The sequence below is a fragment of the Rissa tridactyla genome, chromosome 2 (assembly GCF_028500815.1).
Source record: "Rissa tridactyla isolate bRisTri1 chromosome 2, bRisTri1.patW.cur.20221130, whole genome shotgun sequence".
NCBI lineage: Eukaryota > Metazoa > Chordata > Aves > Charadriiformes > Laridae > Rissa > Rissa tridactyla.
The window spans coordinates 133,124,162-133,142,270 of NC_071467.1; the positions used below are offsets into that span (position 1 = coordinate 133,124,162).

At 41.9% G+C, this 18,109-nt stretch overlaps 1 protein-coding gene across 2 annotated transcripts in view; it reads left to right on the top strand.

Moving 5' to 3' along the window:
- The window catches only part of RAPGEF5 (Rap guanine nucleotide exchange factor 5), a 163,749-nt gene that overhangs the window by 107,575 nt on the left and 38,065 nt on the right, over positions 1–18,109 (top strand). The window lies entirely within an intron of this gene.

Sequence of the window (18,109 nt, forward strand, 5' to 3'; positions counted from 1 at the left end):
ACCCCTGACCGGCAGACCATTGGAAAACTGGACGTTGTCTTCAGTACTCTCTTTTTGTGTTCCTCTTCCACAACACAGAGATTGACCACTTGCTGACATACGTAAGGGTGTTTGTCCATTAATGACTCTGTGTTGCTAGTAGCATTAGTGAGATGGCTGTTAAGTCGAAAGCTTGTTCTCAGAATACAGCAGAGCACTCCTGCCTGAGCGCTGATTCCGTAACGTTATAAAACTCGGATATGGTGCTCTGAAAGATTTTTTTTTTTTAAAGACGCTTTCATGGGGTGGGGGAGTTTTTATGTAAGAATGCTGAAAACATGAAACTGTATCTTGACGTACTTGCTGCATCTTTGAGTCCAAGAATACAGTTCACGCACTGTCTTCAGGGTTTGAATCCCAGTGTTTCCAGTGCTGGAAGTTGCTATAGAATACAATGATTTTTTTGTGAGATTAACATTTTCTGAGGAATATAAAGAGCGTGTTCATTCCCCGCCCACAGGGTGGAAGGATGGATTCACTGAAGACCTGTGCTTTGAGGTTGTGTATTAAGAATCTGAAAGAAATCTGTTCTTCAAAGCTGCTTTTTTCCCCTTGTGAACTAAATTTACTCTCATGCTGTTAATTCCTCCTTCCCCCGCAATCCTTCTTAACGTGCCCCGAGTTCAAACGGTTTCATGGTATTATGGAAGTAGCGGCCTCAGTCTTTTTGTGAGCAGGAGCGGGGCTGGTTTTGGCTATAGCCAAACTACAATTATCGTTACTTTACTAAGCTCCCTGTCATGTTGCCCGTTACTACCGTTAGGTGATACTTACTTGTACAGTGTGCTGATGCAGTTGTTTTCTTTCCCACCTAACCATTTTCTGTAAATCCCTGTGCTCAGAGGACGCCCAGGGAAACGAAGAGCAAAAAGCCACAACCTGAGACTTCTTTGTGAGCCATTAATTTGCAACAGATTTCTGCTTTTTGCCCCTACGCGTAGTGCCTGTTGAGGTTTTCTGCGGGCTCTTAAGACCTCCCTTAACAGCTGCCAACCCTGAGCTGCATTACAGCGCCCAACGCCTCTGCTTGCTGTGTGGAATAAACGCACTTGCTTGAGAAACCCGTCTGTGGCAGCGGCAAACTGGTGCCAGCACACTCCGAGTTATCCAGTGCAGCGGAGTTTGGCTCTCGCCTTGCCCTAACGCTGGCTGCTGCCTTTTCTATCGTGTCCAAGGAAAAAAGAGGGGAACGAGCAGCTGTGGCTGCAGCTACCGACGTCCAGATTTGCTGTGTGCTGGGTGAGGCTGGCAGGGGATTCTGCTGTGGTCTGTGTTATCTTGGTAGGTTTTGATTTTAGTGGGCAAGTCAGAAGATGGGCTGTTGGATGCAGAAATAGATGCTTTTAGTAGGAATACTTTTGTGAGAGCGGAGGGGCCTGTCTGGAAGGGAGATAATGGAGCAGAATGCACTTGGCATAAATTCAGAAGCTTTGTGCATTAACTGCAATTGGTAAGCTCATAATGCAGGCTTTAAATTGCTGTTGCTTTTTTAGAAGGAAAGGCTTGATCCAGTTTGGTGTCAGTTGGGGTATATAGCACCTTTTAGGAGAGTCTATGTGGTTGGCATTGGAGACAATCCTGCCTTTTTTCTTTTTTTTTTTTTAAAGTCAATTTTGATCCTTTCACAGATTGAAATAGGAGTGGAATTACAGCACTTTGACAGCCAAAGGTTTCTCGTGAGATGTCAGTTACTCTCACTGACTGTAGCTGGCTCTGACAGAAAGAGCTTTTTGGAATAGCATCAGTTACTGCAATAAAGTAAATTGCTTGTCCCATCTTTTAGACAAGGTGAAAAATGCCGATGTGAGTTGTAGCCGTGGCAGCAGCTCACGTCGCCGTCTCCCGAGCCAGCCTGAGATCATGAGATGACTTAGTCTCAGTTCAGAAACGCTTGTGAGATCTTTACGAAACCAAATCAGTACTCTCTCTCTGAAGTGAAAATGTAGCGGCTTGTTTTCAAGGACACCAAGGGCAAAAAACTTGGGCGGTGGGAGGACGGGGAAAATAGATCAATGTAAATAAAGTGGCAGCATTGATGGATCTAATTTTGATGGAAGCTAATAATAAAAAAAACTTAGGCTTTCTTGTGACAACATTTGGGATGAATTGTGATTTTATTCCTTTGCTTGAACTTGAGTTTTGATAAATTGCCAGAAATCAGGGATGTAATCATGGAGAACTCATGCTGTCTGACCCGGGACGGCTAGAGGCCTTTATACCTCACCTTCTCTTGCTTTTCAATTTCTCTCCTGCCCCTGCATCCCCCTCCTGCCATTATCCCTCCTCCTCCTCCTCCTGCCCACAAGGCTCTACCAATTCCCCACAGAGCCTTTCTTTAACCCTCTTTCACCCCTATTTCTTAGGATTTAGGGCTGGTTGGCGTCTCTCTCGGAACGACTGCAGCTCAAAACAGAAAGCGAGATACTGGTTTTGTTCTTTCCCAGTCGTTATTTGAGGGCCCCGGCATCAACACAATAATGAAGCCCTTGTTGGGTTTCATTCCTCGCCCCGACAGGAGTCTTGTCTGTGGGATTTTGTTTGTTGTTACTGTTAGTACATCACAGGGGATGCACAGCCACAAGCTGGAAGCAGCAAGCAAACAAACAACAGTGAAAAACAGCCACAAACAAATAGCATTTGTCAGATCCCTGTTGTCAAGGGGGTTTAATTCAAATTCTTAAAGCAGCAGCGAGCAATGTTTTGCATGCCCCAAACCACAGAAACCACCAATAAGGGGCAAATGCAAACATTTAGCCTATGAAGGTGACTACGGCTTCTCCTCGTACAGTTGCATTGCTGTCTGCGGAGATGACTCTGTAATGGATGGCTGGAAAATTGCCATCCCAGTGCATGCCAGCAAGCAGCGGCAGGGAGGCAACAACTGGATGATTGAGAAATTCATCACACACGCACACACACACGCACCTGCCCTGCATCCCGGCAGGTGAAACGCCTCCTCACCTCCACCTTCACCTGCATGGGGATGAACAAAGAGGGGCAGCTGAGGATGGGCAAACAGATGCAGACTTCTGGCCCGCTCCAGCCCAGCCTGGCTGCGAGGAGGCAGCCCTGGCCGCGCTTGGGGGCTCCTGGCTGTCCTCTCTCTCCCGACCCAGAGAAAGAGTGTCCCCCCCGCAGGGCCTGGGAAGCAAAGGGACGCTGTCTGCTCCCTTCTTGCTCTCCTTGTGACAGCAGTGCAGGGCTCTTGGACCACATGCAGCTTGCAAACGCTTTGAAGATGGTGTCAGTGCCGGGGCTGTGTGCTCTGCCCAGCAGGGCTGATCGGTGGGCAGGGAGCCCTTCCCCAGGACAGTGTGAGACCCTGGGGAGCCATTGCCACCATGGCACCCCCCTGTCCGTTGGCCCCCTGAGCCTTCCTGTGGGCAGAAGCCCCAAAGCACACGCATGGAGATTTTGGGATGCGGGTCCTCAGGCAGGAGCCCTGGGCCCGTTGGGCAAGGTAAGTCTAAACCTGTAGGCAGAGGAGGGTCTCTGCCAACTGAAGCTGGGCTTCTCCCATATGTTCTCCAGACCTTCAGTACTCTCCCAAATGTTTCTCTTCCATTGCAAAGCAGCAAGAAAGTGTTTTCCTGAGGTCTATCCCAGTGTGGTGTTGCTGGGTTGAGGCAAATTTTGTTAGTCTCCAGTGTGATGGCCCACCTCTCTAGGCAAAAGCTTTGGCACATCTTAGGGGTTGCTTATGGAGCTTATGTAAATATTTTGAACAGTTTTTTTCTTTGATGTGTGCATAGAGATTCTGTTAGTATTAATGAGAATCTGATCTTCATACTTGGGTGAGGGTTTTGACATGCTTAGGCCATTTGATTTAACAGCTTGGCTTAAAGGACAGGAAATTTGTTCAGCGAATCAAGGTTAGTAAGATGCAATTTGGGAAGTTACAACTATATTCTTGATTACAAAGAAGGATAAATCTTTAATAACAATTTTCTAAAAGCATCTGAAGAACACAAAAATGCCATCAGCTTTGCAGGAAACTGCTGTATTGGGTTTTCTTGACAAATGGAGAGAATTCAGATCCTCCTAGAGGGTACGGTCATGTAGGTCTGGGATGAGGGTGTTTACAGCAAAGGGTAAACTTGCCCAAAGCAAGTTGCACTTGCCCAAAGTGCTGTAATTTGTAGCATTAGCAGAAGGCCCAGCTCCTCTTCTGAACCCCTGTGACTTAGGGGAGTCTTGGGTATGGATCAGGGCAGAGAGACCAGGAAAGTCTGTCATTAAACAATATACAAGCTTAGTTGAGGTCAATGTTTGTCAGGATTTGTGTTCCCTACTGCAAAGAATGGCAGTTCTGTATGATCAGGTTCCAAACTGAACAAAAAAAAAAGGCAGCTTTTATATTTATCTTCAAATAATTAGATGTTAATAGTTTCTGGATACTCTCGTTTCCAATGAGAAGTGAATGCACCACTTCCCCTGCAAATCTGTGAATCTAGAGATTCACAACGTTTGGCTTGACTATTCATGATTTATTTACTTTTTAAAATTCAGACATAGGCATGTGTGTGATGATTTATTCCTCCTTGTAATTGGATACAGTGATTAAATGAGCTTGCATATTATACTTCATTGTCCTTCTGGGATGTGGACAGCCATGTCTTTAAAACAGCAGCTCCTAATGGAATTGATTCTAGCTCCTGTATATTTACTGTAATCGGTGATGTGTTTCTAAAAACTGATTTGGAAAATTGCTTTTAAATATGTGTTCTTATGTAGGAAGTATTTAGCTAGCTGAAGAGTTGTATGTAATCCTCCGAGTCTTCCCTTAAGAGGAAGCCTTGCTACCTTCTCTGGCAGGCACTCTTTAGTAACAATAAATACATGCTCACTATTTGGTAACCTGAAAGAAGCTGTAGGTAGTGTTACACCCATCAGAACTGTCTGCCGGGCTGCAGCCGTGGACAAGTGATTGCAGTCTGTTTAAGGAGACTGTCATCATGTAATTGATGATTTTCCATAGACTAGCCAGGGATGATATAGAAAGGATGCTGGTGCTTAGTAAGAAAAGAAAAATAATTACAAATGGGTTTTTATAATTTGCCTTAACGACAAACTGAATAACAAATTAATGAAAAAAACCCCTTATTTGCAGAAACAAATGCAGGAAGACAATGAGTTATCATTTTACATATATACAGGCATTCAGAAGCCACAGTGTCTGTGACTGGTGCTATGCAAACACAAAGTAAGAGACAGTCCCCAGACCCTGGGAATTTACAGGGTCCACTAAGAGAAGACCCAGCAACCCGGTGCAGCAGAGGGATGGGAACAGCAGCAATAGGAAGCCTTGTTAGAGAAACTGGCTATGGACACAGTTCGCAGAATTTTAAATAAGGAGGCTATCTCAGTGATGCTAGTAGTCCAGGTGTTTGAGATTCTATCTTTTAATCAAAAAAACCACAGTCCTCCTAGCAGTAGCTTGAGGCACAATCACTTCATCTCTTCTAGCTGAGTTATTTTATGTCTACAAACATGGCTGTGCTTACATGGCAGCCCTTACTTCAGTGGAACAATAATTTGGCTCTCTCTTGCTTCTGCAGATGCGCTTACTCTCATTACTTAGAGGAACATAGTGTCTTTAAAAACTTGATGCCCTGTCTCGAATCCGGTTGAAATTTGTCAACAGATTCAAAAGCTACAGGGGTAAGGGAGAGCAAGACTGACAGACAGTTGGACAGACAGTTTCAGCCGCAAAAGCCTTTTCCCTTTAGGGAACAAGAAAGAAAAATAAATGCTGAAGGGAAGTACTGTTAGCCTATTTGATTTGAAAAAGGTTGGGAAATGCGGTAGGGAAAGGTGATTTGCAGTGGGATCACCATCTGAGTCTCACATTTGGTGGATTTGGCCTCACTGGCAGGAGGTCAAATGCACCAGTATCATCTACATGGGACCGTGGAGCGACGAGCAGAAGGGGAGTGAGGACACTGGGTTAGTACTCTCAACTTTGGCAGGTCCCTCCCACCTCCGCTGAGCTCGTGTCTGCCTCCCTTTCTCTGTAAACTGGAAAAATAAAGCAGGCTTTATAAAAAACGTGCTGGGACTTGCGGCCAAAAAGAGCTATAGAAATGAAAGATGGCATCAAGCACTGGTCAGGGCCAGATGTTGTTATGTGTAGTGGTGGAACATGGTTATGGAGCAGATGAGCCAAGAGGCCTAGTTTATTACAGTATCCTGTTACTGCAGTTCACAATTTTTACCTTTATCCGGAGCACTGCGTTGGGTTCATGTATGCTTTTGCAGAAAGGTACGGTTTACATCTTGGCCAAGGAGATTCCTCTGTGCCCTGTGGAAGTCCAAGGAGCAGCTGGCAGTGTTGATGAAGGGGTGAAAACTGAACAAACAATTTCTACAAGGTACAGAATGCATCTCTTGATTAGATGCTTTCCAGTTTGTGCATGAAAGATACGGTATCTCGTACGACTTGGAAAAGAAAAATACAAAAGAAGAAAGCTGGGCTATACCAGTCCAAAGTTATACCTATCCGACAGTTGTATTCTGGCTGTATTTTATGTGACTAAATCAATAAATAGCACTAAAAATCTGAAATAATGGCAAAAGTGAATATACACCTTTATAAAATTACCCCACTGGGCTTTCATCCAGTAATTGCTTAATATTCCTGCTTTGTTTAACTGAAATAAGCAAGGCCATCAAATAAAATCTCTGAGTAATTATGGTACAGCTGAATCAAGGAGCTAATGCTGAGCTCTCAGATGAATGAAAATAGTTTGAAAATTATCAAAATAAAGGCGTTCTTTCTCAAAAGTGTAACGTTGAACTACTGTCTATTGCAAGCAGCCAAATGTCCTTGCACAAGAGCACGGTTCTGCTGCCACAGGGAATTATGCCTGTGCAGGTATTTTAATACTCACAAGCAGCTGAACTCCAGATATTGTCTGTTCCTCGTGTCTTACCCCTGTATGATCTTTAAGCCGTGCAAGCAAGAGCCTTTGTCATTTCTTTCATTCTGCTGTCAGTGCGGGGTTGTACTGACAAACCCGATAGTTTGAAGTTGTTAGATGTTCTTAATACAGACACAGACTAGGCACAAGGCATTTTTTTGATTGCTGTCTTCCATTAAGATGTAATAATAAGGAGAAAAGCTGTCTTTAATTACACGTTAGCCTGTCATTGGAAGGATTTGGGTGTCTCAGTATAGCAAGTACAATTCCAGGTTCATAATTTAAGGGCATATATCATGTAAATAAGTCTACAATTAATGTAACGTTGTGTTTTAACATCGCCATTATGAAACTCATCAGGTTTTTTTGGAACCCGTTCACCACATGGGGAGGCAAAATGCAGCTGCCTTATGAGTGCTGTGATGCTCGTTTTTCTGGTTTTATGCTGTGAAGCTGCGCTTCGCTGCCCAGGGAGCAGGGAGGAAGGCAGGTGTGAGAAATGCAAGTTGTAAGTATGGCCCTCTTTGGTTTTAGGGTTTTTTTTTGAGTGCCACGTGTCCCTCCTGCCACCTGCCTCCCAGTACAAGGAGGTCTCCGCTGTGCGTTGTAGGTGTTTAGATATTGCTTAAGTTATTTCAGAGGTATCATCAGAGCAGTCTGTGCCCATCAGCCTGAACTATTGTGTACCCTGGGGCAAAATGCTGGAAGAGGCATCCTTCAGCACTGCAGTGAGATTGCAGTATGCTAATGGCTGTCTCCTGTGGCGTTTGCAAGATTCCCTCCAGTATTCCCTCCTCCTCCTCGCCCCCCCTCCCAGCAGAGCCTGTAACACATCGCAGCCATGCAGCACTTTTGCTGGGCCTTTTATCTCCAAATGTCAAAAGATGTTGGCAAGTGAGTCCCCGCTCTTGAGGTGACATGACAGTGGGCCACAGCTGCTGGACCCTAACCTAGTCTGCCCGACCCAGTACACCAAAACTGTCCCACCGCTTGACCCCAGTGCACTGCTGTTTCACGTGCTGGAAGGGGTCAGTGCGTTAGTCTAGTGGATGTTATTGCCATCTTTTGCATAGATTTGGACCAAATCCAGCCTTTCTTCCTCAGATGAAAATGCCATCATTCGCTTTGTAGGCAGTTCTGCTGAACCTACGGAAGCCAGGAGCATTGTGCCAGTGGAGGCTTTGTCCTGCTAGGCTTCCCTGAAGAGATGCTGTGATGTTTGCTGCACATGCTCCAGTGCCACATGTTGGGGAGCTTGCACTGCTTAGCATACTTATGATAATTCGCCTCCCAGGGGCAAACAAGATTCTTCTTATATCTCCTTCCCTGGGCCGAAGCACAAAGAAATTTCCCCTTGGTGCTTTGTAGGGGGAAAATAATAGATCAAAGCTTCTTGGTAAACACTTTTTAAAAACACACAGTGCGGATCTGTACATTTCTGTTCCCTAAAGGGACCTATCCCTCTGGTTGGGACGGAAAGCAGTCAGCAGCAGGTGATGGGGATAACACCGCACACTGGAGTCTAGGCATTGCACCTGCCCTGCAGAGCTTTAGATGTGGCATTGCCACGTGTAGTTTGAGCTGTCCTTTATCCGTATTATGTACCAGTATGGAGTGTATTCTGGTCGCTATACTGTAGTCGTCGTAATCTGCTGGACTGGATATTGTCCAAATATAGTGGATATTGGAGCCTGCCATTAGGTACTGAAGTTAAAACTTTTCAGGCTAATAGTCTTAACTTAGTATATATTTGAAAATACTGCCAGTGAAGATTTTATATATATATATTTTTATATATATGTATGTTATTTTGGGGTTATAAATAGAAAATTTGTGTTCCTGTTCTTAGGAATGTCACTGGAAAGTAGGGTCTTTTAAAGTATCAAGTTGAAGACCCAAAATAAAGTACTCGCAATCTTCTTTTGAAGATGTGGTGATGTTTTTATATTTATATATAATATTAGATCTAGATGTTACTGTTTCCTAGGAGTAGATTTTCCAATTCAGCCAAGAGAAAAACATGCTGAACTTGAAACTTGGTTCTTCTTCAGTGCCATAGGAGTAGCATTGGACAGCAAAGATGAAAAGAATGAAGAATTAAGTACATCTTCCTTTATATTAACTTTCTGAAAGTCGAGTGTCTAGTCTAATTTTAGAGTTCCCTTTAGACTCAAACATGTGCCGAGCTGGTGGATCTGGGAAAAGCCTTGAGCAGCCACGAGCACCTCATAGCACCCACTTGGTAGGACTAGGCTTGCAGTGGCAGGGGGGACAGGCGATGCAGCCCCTTCATGTGCTCTGCTGTCTGTTGCTGGAGGACATCTCTGTGAGGGCGTCCTGCTCATCTCCTCTGCCCCTTAAGGCAGCTGGATCCCGGGCAGAAGGATGAAAGGGAACCATTAAATCTTTTATCTTCCATCCTGCTGCTCCAGGCAACCCTAGCCTGGCTGGCTTATTTTAAACAATCGATGGAAAGGGAGGATGGGTTTTTCTCCTAAAGTACTTAGGAGAACAAGGAGTGTCTGCCTTCTGCGGTGAGGACTTCACATGTGCATTAAAATACCTCAGTTTGCTGTCGAGTGAAGTTTCACTGCATGGAAAGCTTGAGTGTTTTATTTGCAGTGGGCAAGGGCTTTTTTTAACAAAAAGTAGCAGTGTCTTAGGGTGACTGCTATAGGCAATATTTCTAATACTTAGAAATGGCTAAGGTGTAGTGGATTTGTCCAATAATTTCAAGTAAGCCTGACCATTATAGCTGCACATTAATCACCAGGGCTCCCTCCTACCTGGGGAAAAAAATAAAGAGCTTCAGGTTTCTATGTGGAAAAATTAGCGCCTCGTTAAAGCTAGACAAGTTTGACATTTGCTCTCTGCCTGTGGTTTCAGGGCTTTTTGTCCCTCAAACAAAATATGAAACTGCTCCAATACATGTGATAGCAGCAACTGGAATGCAACTTTAGGAGGATCTTTGACCTTACCAGAGAGAATGTGTTTGATTCATTCTGCAGATGTTAAAATACTGCCAGAAATCTCTGGGAGATGACCTTAGGAATCATTCCTCGTTCTGATTTTTGTCCTCTAATAAAACTTCTGCTTGTACAGGTTAAAAATTTTGCCCTTGCGTATTTTCTTTTTCTAACCTAATGCTAGAAATAAATGGCTTGCTCTTTATTCCTTTGTGCATTGATTTCTCGGTGCTTCGGTGGTTAGACGACATAACTGCTATAATTGTTTTAATACATTAGCAGCAAATTATATATCGATGTTCTTTTTTCCATTGACCTTTCTTCCTCAACGTAATTTTCATTTTTTGCTTCATGCTGTGTCCATGGTGGCATAGCATTTTTAGAGGATTTGATTTTGGATTAAGGGCTAATCCTGCAAGGTCCTGGGCGCCGTTGCCATCTGCTGAATGCAGGGGAGATCTGAAACCACTCAGCATCCCCCCAGACATGAGCAATATCTTGCTAGGTCAGATAGTAATGATAGCAGTTTGCATTTTCTGTTTGTAGTCGGAGACATCCTGACATTTTTAGTAAATTGCGGTGGAATTACAGATTATTGAGAAACTCCGATCTTTGAAAAGAGTTGCCCCCAAATCGTTTTTCCGTTTCTGCAGGACAAGCAATTTTCTGATTACAGCCACCACTGGCCGGACGTGCATTTGCATTGCTGAAAGCTTTCAGAGCATTGCATAGTATTATGTGAGCCAAAACATGCAAAAAAATCTACATGTAGCAGTGTCTGCCTTGAGGTGTGATTATAATTTTTCTCATTTTACAGAAAGGAGCAAGAGGGGCGACAAGAATTTATCAAGCTTAAGAGCTTTCTGCACTGAGAGGCTGAAAAAACTTGAAAATGCTCTGCCGTAGCCCTCATTTAGTTTAATTTGAACTCAGTGAGTGAATATTTAAAATAGCAAAAAATGTCTATTCCCTAAAGAGTAGTAAGTAATCAGCATCCATTTTACTCAGGCGCAGGGAGCTCATCTGTCTGTTTGCCCAGCTGTAACCCCATCTCATAGGGCTGCGTTTCCTGGTGGTTGTGAGAAATGCAAGTTTTAACTATTTCTGAGCAGTTGTGGTATTGCTAACCCCATCAGTGAATAATTTATTTTAAAAAAGTTATTTTCAGTATCTGCTTTGAAGTCATAAGGTGCCATTAGCGTTACTGAGCCCAGCTTTTCAGTCATACACAGGGAGATAAAATCCCCAAAGGATTCTGTTGGTTGTGTGGTTTTTTTTCCCCAAATATACTCTGGAGGATGAGCCTCACTAAATGTTAGAGAAGTGGCCGGTCCTGCAAGGTAGAGATGATACAGTGAGTGTAAATGAGAGCAAATTTTGAAGTTGTTGGTGATTTTTAAGTTGGGAATTCTGGCTAATACTGGTAAGTGTATTAACATAAGGGGATGCCAGGATCTGAACATATGGTCATCCCATCGTCTTTGCCGTAATCACGAATGGGAAATGGCATAGCTAAAGACTTTTAGAATTCGGTGTATGTTGTCTAAAATGCATTTATTTCTCTCTCTGTCTTTGTCTTTCTCAAAAAATCCCCCCCAAAATTTCAAAGAGGTCTCATTACCACACAAAACTCGGCGCTTACATTGATGTTTGAAAAATGTGTGTGTAATCCCCATCCACATTTCATGCTGCTGGAGTTCTTATACCCTGCCCACCAATAGACTATAGTCCGGTTCTAACATGCTTCACGACGAAGAAGATCTTATGATCTTCTATTTGGTATGTTTCTGAAAGATAAATTGAGCTGTAAGGACATTGAGCGATTTCCTCGGCTTGGAACGCAGAGAGTTCAGAGAGTGATATTTTTAATTCAGTACATGAGTTTTCATCCTTTTACTCAGTTTAAGTCTCTCATAGTCATAGCGAAAACCACAACTGCTGTATAGCATGAATAAGGGTTAAGGGTTGCCAAACTGACACTACAGAATTGCCGTAGGAGTAGTTTTAGCCTACGAGTTAACCATGAATTCCAGTGGCTTGTTCATTCAGGCAATCTTTCTTTTTTTTTTTTTTTTTCAGTCTCCCTACAGGTTTGGCCTCCTCCAGCAAATCCTTGGAGAAAGCTGAATAGCTACTTTGCATAAAGTGGAAAAAGACTTGCATTCCAGTACTTTATCTATATTTTCTTATAATCCGATTTAGTGTGGAATACAAGTCTGAAAAACCCTTAAATCTTTCTGTAATTCTTGCACAGCCATTCACAATGGATTTGTACAGTGCAAAGTGGAGACATTTGGGTTCAGAATGGTGATGAGTTTTCCTAAAAAAAGCCCAGAGGAGTTATTTTTCTTTGCAGTTTAAGATTTCACTATTAGTACCCTTCCCCAACTGACAGTAGTGACATAAACAATCTGCAGATAAAGGAATGTGGAGTCTACGTGTTTATATTCCTCTCTATAGAGGAAGTTACCTTTTATAAGCCATGTAATTATAAGAAAAAGGATTTATGCATTGTATATTTAAAATCCTGTTGTCCTTCTTGTTTTGCATAGCTTTATTTTTTCTTAATATTTAAATAAGCATGTAATGAAAAGGAAAGAAGATGGAAGCAGAAATGCTATAGAGTGTATAGGATGAGTGTATAGAATAGAAACGCTATAGAACGTGTAGAATAGGATGTGGAAACTTGCTCTGTAAAGTCCGATATGAAATATGTGATTGTCGGCTCGGCAATCACAGTTTGTCACTGCAAGTGGGAGGACTTGTTTGGCCTATTTTTCGCCAGTTTTTTGTTATTGTTGTTGGTAGCTGTTGAGAAACAGCAAAAGAAAAACTATTCAGGATGTAACAGGGTGATCAGAAAACCAGGACAAACTGGAATTTATCTTCAAGTTATCTCTTCTTGTGGGTATAAAGGGATTAATGATTTGGTGCTGGCATTAGGAATAATTATATCTGGCTTAGCTGGACAGGGTGTCTAATATTAGCAATAGCGCAATAGGTATATTCTGCATACAGTTTGAGCCATTGAACATGTTTGTAGTGTAAATGAGTATGCGGTATTGCTTTAGCTGTGGTGGTCTAAAGACACTGGTTGGTGCACATGCACACTAATAAACAGCGAGTGGACATACAAATTTCTAGTGGGTAGTTAGGGAGGTGTATCTGTCCGTAACACTGGAATATTCCCCCACTTCCCGTTCTTTACTCATTCTATGTGATAGCTAAACTGAAATATTTGCTTTTTAAAAACTGTTCTCAAATAATTTGATAAAAAGAACTTAACTTTTCCTCCATTTGACAAAGGCAAAATAGCATAGCATTTAGATTAAGTCTCTTTTCGGTCTATGTAACAAGCTATTAATGTCAGAGTGCTCCACTGATGCCTTGTACCACTGTGGCAGTTTAAGAAAATGCACAAGTTTAAGAAGAGCTTACAGGTGTTAGACGTGACAACACCGTGAAGTGTACTGCCTGTCCTGACCTGTTAAATATGCGTCACGGACGATTTCTGGCTACAGACCTATATTTATTTCTGTCCTGAGGCTTAGTAATTGATACCCTGCCTAGAGAAGAGGGTAAAGAAGGGAGAAAAGAAACCAGTGAAAAATCAGATTTGGTGTGTAAACCCATGTGAGCTACCCATTCTGCCCTCCTGGCATTTAAAAACATGCCCTCACATTGACTTAATATTTGAAGAGTTGCCCTCTTGGAAGGAAAGGGTCTGATGTGGTTAGAGAGGTAAGTGGGCACATGGAAAGCAGCAGGGAACTCTCTGATTTTTAAAGTATAGTGGAATATACGATGTGTTGTTTATCCAAATATATACCATTTATTGCCTTTGGGACTCAAGATGGCCCTTCATAGAATCATAGGGTTGGAAGGGACCTCTGGAGGTCTTCTAGTTGCCATTGGGTGTCATCACCTTATATGTGCAATACCATTGCAACTTCTCTTGTAGACATATTGCCGGGTCCTTGCTGAAAGCAAACGTTCCCTGAGTAATTCAGTGTGTCAGAACATCCCGTGTCTATATACTGCACTTGCCATCCCTCAGCCACCCTGACTGTATCTTGCAGAAGGACTTTATCACAGAAAGATGGGAAGAGCGGTACCATCTGCTCCCAGCGAAGTTGGTGTCTGCGCTGCCTGGGGAAAGAGAGGGGCACACAGCCTGTGAGAAACTATCTTAGGAGAAGCTGGTGCGAATTGATTATTTAATAACAAACAAGCACAGTGCCTGCTTTTTCATTATTTTTATGCCTATGATACTCAAACACGCATTCAGTGTGGTGAGATTGCTGCCTAAGGCTGCCCGCAGAGAGCTACAAGAACAGGAGCCCATTGAACTTGTGCTGGTTCTGTTGCATGTCTTAATGAAGCTTTAAAATGCTTGAAATTGTCTTTGAAATTAAATATTCCATGGCTGCAAGCTAACTGCATACTTTGTAATAATTGCTTAGCCAAATAAAGGAAAACTGTGAGGAACAAAGAAAAATTAGATTGATGGCTAGAAGAAAATGGTTAAATAAAAAATTCATGAAGAAGAGAAATTAAAAAAAAATAGCATAGCATCACAGGCTTTTGCTCAAGGACTTCCCTTCCAAAGGGAGTTTTTCTTTTCCGACTATTGCTGTGCATTTTGTTCTCCCTGTTTGCTACAAATACTAGAAAAACTTTTTCTGTGGGAATAATGGGGATGATGGTCACAAATTTATGCAGAAACTGGGACACAGAGTAAAAACTGGAAGCAGAGGAGTGCATTTCACTGCCATTCTGAGTGGGACTATGGTGCACTGTAAATAATTAATGACTTCACTGGAATTGCCTTTTTTTTTTTTTAACTCTTAAATCAACTGTGACTAAACAGAAAAATGCCAGAAAGACTTCTGTTCATAATTATCAGCCCAACTTGTACACTCAGAGCCCTTCCTCATTCAAATTTACTGCTTAGTGGCTGCCAGTAACACAGAATGAAATGTTTGCTGTGAACAAATTCTCTCATGCTTAGCCTTTCTCTCTGTTTGCAGTTTCAGACCAGCAAATCATTATTTGTGGACATGTATTAATGTCCAGAAGTATCTGAGGAGCCTGCAATTGTTTGTTTTGAACAAATTATTTTTGAAGAGTCAGTACACCCTCAGGTTTTGTGTCCGTGCTGTGGCATGAAAAAGCATTCTGGAATGATTTTAAATTACAGTGCATTTAGGAAGAAAATACAGAAGATAGTTGCAGTGAACAGTAGGAGTTCAGGGAAATACCTGCAGGCTAGTGCAGGCATTTAAAAATACGAATATTATTGTAGAGTCTTTAGGTTATGTCTAGTAATAGATACTTAATCTATCAAAAGCACTTTCATTGCTTACCTGTTAAAGTAATTTAACAGATGAATGATGCTATTAATGGACCACATGTAGGATCCAGACTTTTTTTGTTCAAAACATTCCTCGAGGGTTTAAATTTCTAAACAAGTTCAGAGGCAATTTGAAGAGATCTAGCCTATATGCAAGCTACTGGAATCACAATTTGTGAACTCTTCTTCTTAGCATTTCCTCTGCATTTAGAAGAAAAAAGAAATCACTATGTATACATATGCATGACTAAATTGGCTGAGTGATACACCTTGTTTTGATAAGGTTGTTAGAAGCCGAAGGCTGTGAATAGATAGATGTGTGATTGAGCATGCAGAGAGAGGAAGATGGACAGAGAACTTAAAACCAGTTGTAAGCTATATGAACAAACATACAATTTTAATCTTCCCTTCACTAGTTTTTTTTTTTTTTTTGAGAGAGAATTGCATTAGTAATATCTGTAGCGTATTTCTTGCAAAAAGTTCAGGCAAAAAAGCAAAAAACTCAAATCATCACAAACCAATCTTTCTTCCCACTCCAACACTTTGGGTGCTTGAATAATTGAAGGTAGACATCTGGAAAACTTTTAAATTGTTTTTTTAACAGCAATTAGTGTGATAAAGTCACACCATTTTGAACAATTGTAGAAGTTCATTGATAAGCATTCCTGTTTTGCTTCAGCAAGTGTCCGTGGTTATGTATTCCTGAAACTCAAATATCACCTATACACAGTAGAAAGTTGTGGAAATAATCTGTTGTTCAGTGTGTCTTTGATACACAGTTACATAGTTTGGTCAAGAACTAAAATGTGGTTGTTGACTTCAAGAACAACAGTTTCCAAATAAATGTTTGTGAAACCTCCAACTTTAATAGCTGCATTGTATCATCCAAAAGATGTGCAACAGAATGAATAGATGACCTTTCAGAGGGTGAACAAGCTGTTCACAATGTCTTTTCATTTACTGAGACAAAATATTCTTTTTATACGGAGATAATACTTTCCACCATTTTTAACAACGTTGGTGAAATATAAAGAATTTAATTGTTCTGTTTCTGAATGCGGGGGGTTTTTAGCTCTGCGTCTTCAGATCAGGACTTTTTCTAGACAAGCTGTGTTAAATGCATTGATCTAGCTAGATTTATTTTTTTTTTAAAGACAATGGAGGTATTTTGAATCCCATGCTCAGAGGGTGGGATGTCATTAGCTATCCTTCCATGTGATATCCACATGCTATCTGGCTTTGAGTGATATATGGATGAATTCTTATTGCCGTCCTGCACCCCAGCTATGGGGTCAATAATTCACTGACAAGGAAGTGCAAAGCAGCTGTAACTGAAATTGGTCTAAATTATCGTGAAATTGCAGCCTTGGTGTGAAAAGCTGCTGGGATGCTCTCAGGTGCACACTCATACACAAGCACCAGCTCGGACTGGAACAGATCACGGACAAATAGTGAGAAAATCGGGATAAGGAAATCAGGGCTCAGCCTTGCCTTTCTCATGTGAGGTATGGTTCAGCCCTTAGTCTTCGCAGTTGTAAATCCGCCACTTCAATCACAAGTGGATATTTGGTACTAACTAGCAACAACTAGTTATACTGGTGAAGTATTTTTTGCTCTGCAGTATAACCAGAATTACTTCTGTTATTGTTTAGCCTCTGTCTGTGTTCCTGTTCTTATCTGATAAAGCAGGTGATGCAAACCTGTTCTCTTGTTAAAGGGAACACAATATATTTGCCAGAATTCAAGGAAATACGGTGAGCAGAAACTCCTCAAAACTTGAGGAAAACCTTACCATTTTGGAAAGAAAAAAGAAAACCAAAAAGCCAAACACAAACACTTTTATTTTGGGGTTAAAAATACCAATATAATTCTCTTGTCTGTTTGCAGAAAACTAAAGTTGTTGTTACTTGTGAACCAAATACAAATTAATTCCTAGATCACACATCATATATGAGTAATTTACTAAAATTTGAAGCAAAGTTATTTAAGAATTATAGAATAATTTCAGTTGGAAGTGATCTGTGAAGGCGTCTGGTCCAATCCCTGTTCAAAGCAGGTCTAGTAAGAACAGGATGCTCAGGGCTTTGCCCAAGCAAGCCCTGAATATACCTGATGTTGAAGATTGTAGGGTCTGTCTTGGAGGCCTGTCCCAGTGATTGACCCTCCTTGCAGGAGGAAAAAACAAAACTAAAGTCCCTTAAAGTATCTAGACAAATTTTCCCTTGTTGCAAACTCTGATGGTTGCCCCTTGTCATTTTGCTGCACTCCTGCAGGAAAAGTCTGACTTAGTCTTATCTCTACTCTGCCATTGTGTTGTTGAAGACCACCACAAGATTAGCCCTGAGCCCTCTTATCCTAGAGCAAACCCAGTCCTTTCAGCCTCCCTGCTGTGTAAAGGTTTGGAAAAATCCTAAAACTAGTGTGTCTTGGGAATGAGGAATGAGAAAGTTACATTGAGATCTGAACTGGCAGTGCCATTCGTCTTGACAACCTGAGGTGCTACAACTGCAGTGGGTAGAGATGGTCTGTCAGCAAGTACCTTCAGCCCATTTTTGTGTGATAGAAACCAGGTTGGGGGGGTGGGGGAACATCAGAGGCAGAAAAAACCTTCAGTAATGTAATTAAATAAACCTTAGAGAAAACATCTCAGTGCTTACAATGATGCCCACAAGACCAACCAGCTAAAGATCTGAGTAGATGTATTTCATGGTTCTCTGCTGTGCGTAGATGTTAATCACGGTACACGGCAATCACAGTTTTCTCTCTCCTATTGCTAAGAGCTTTGCTTCTGAATTTCCAGAACATCTTATCTGGTAGGAAGGCTGCTTTGC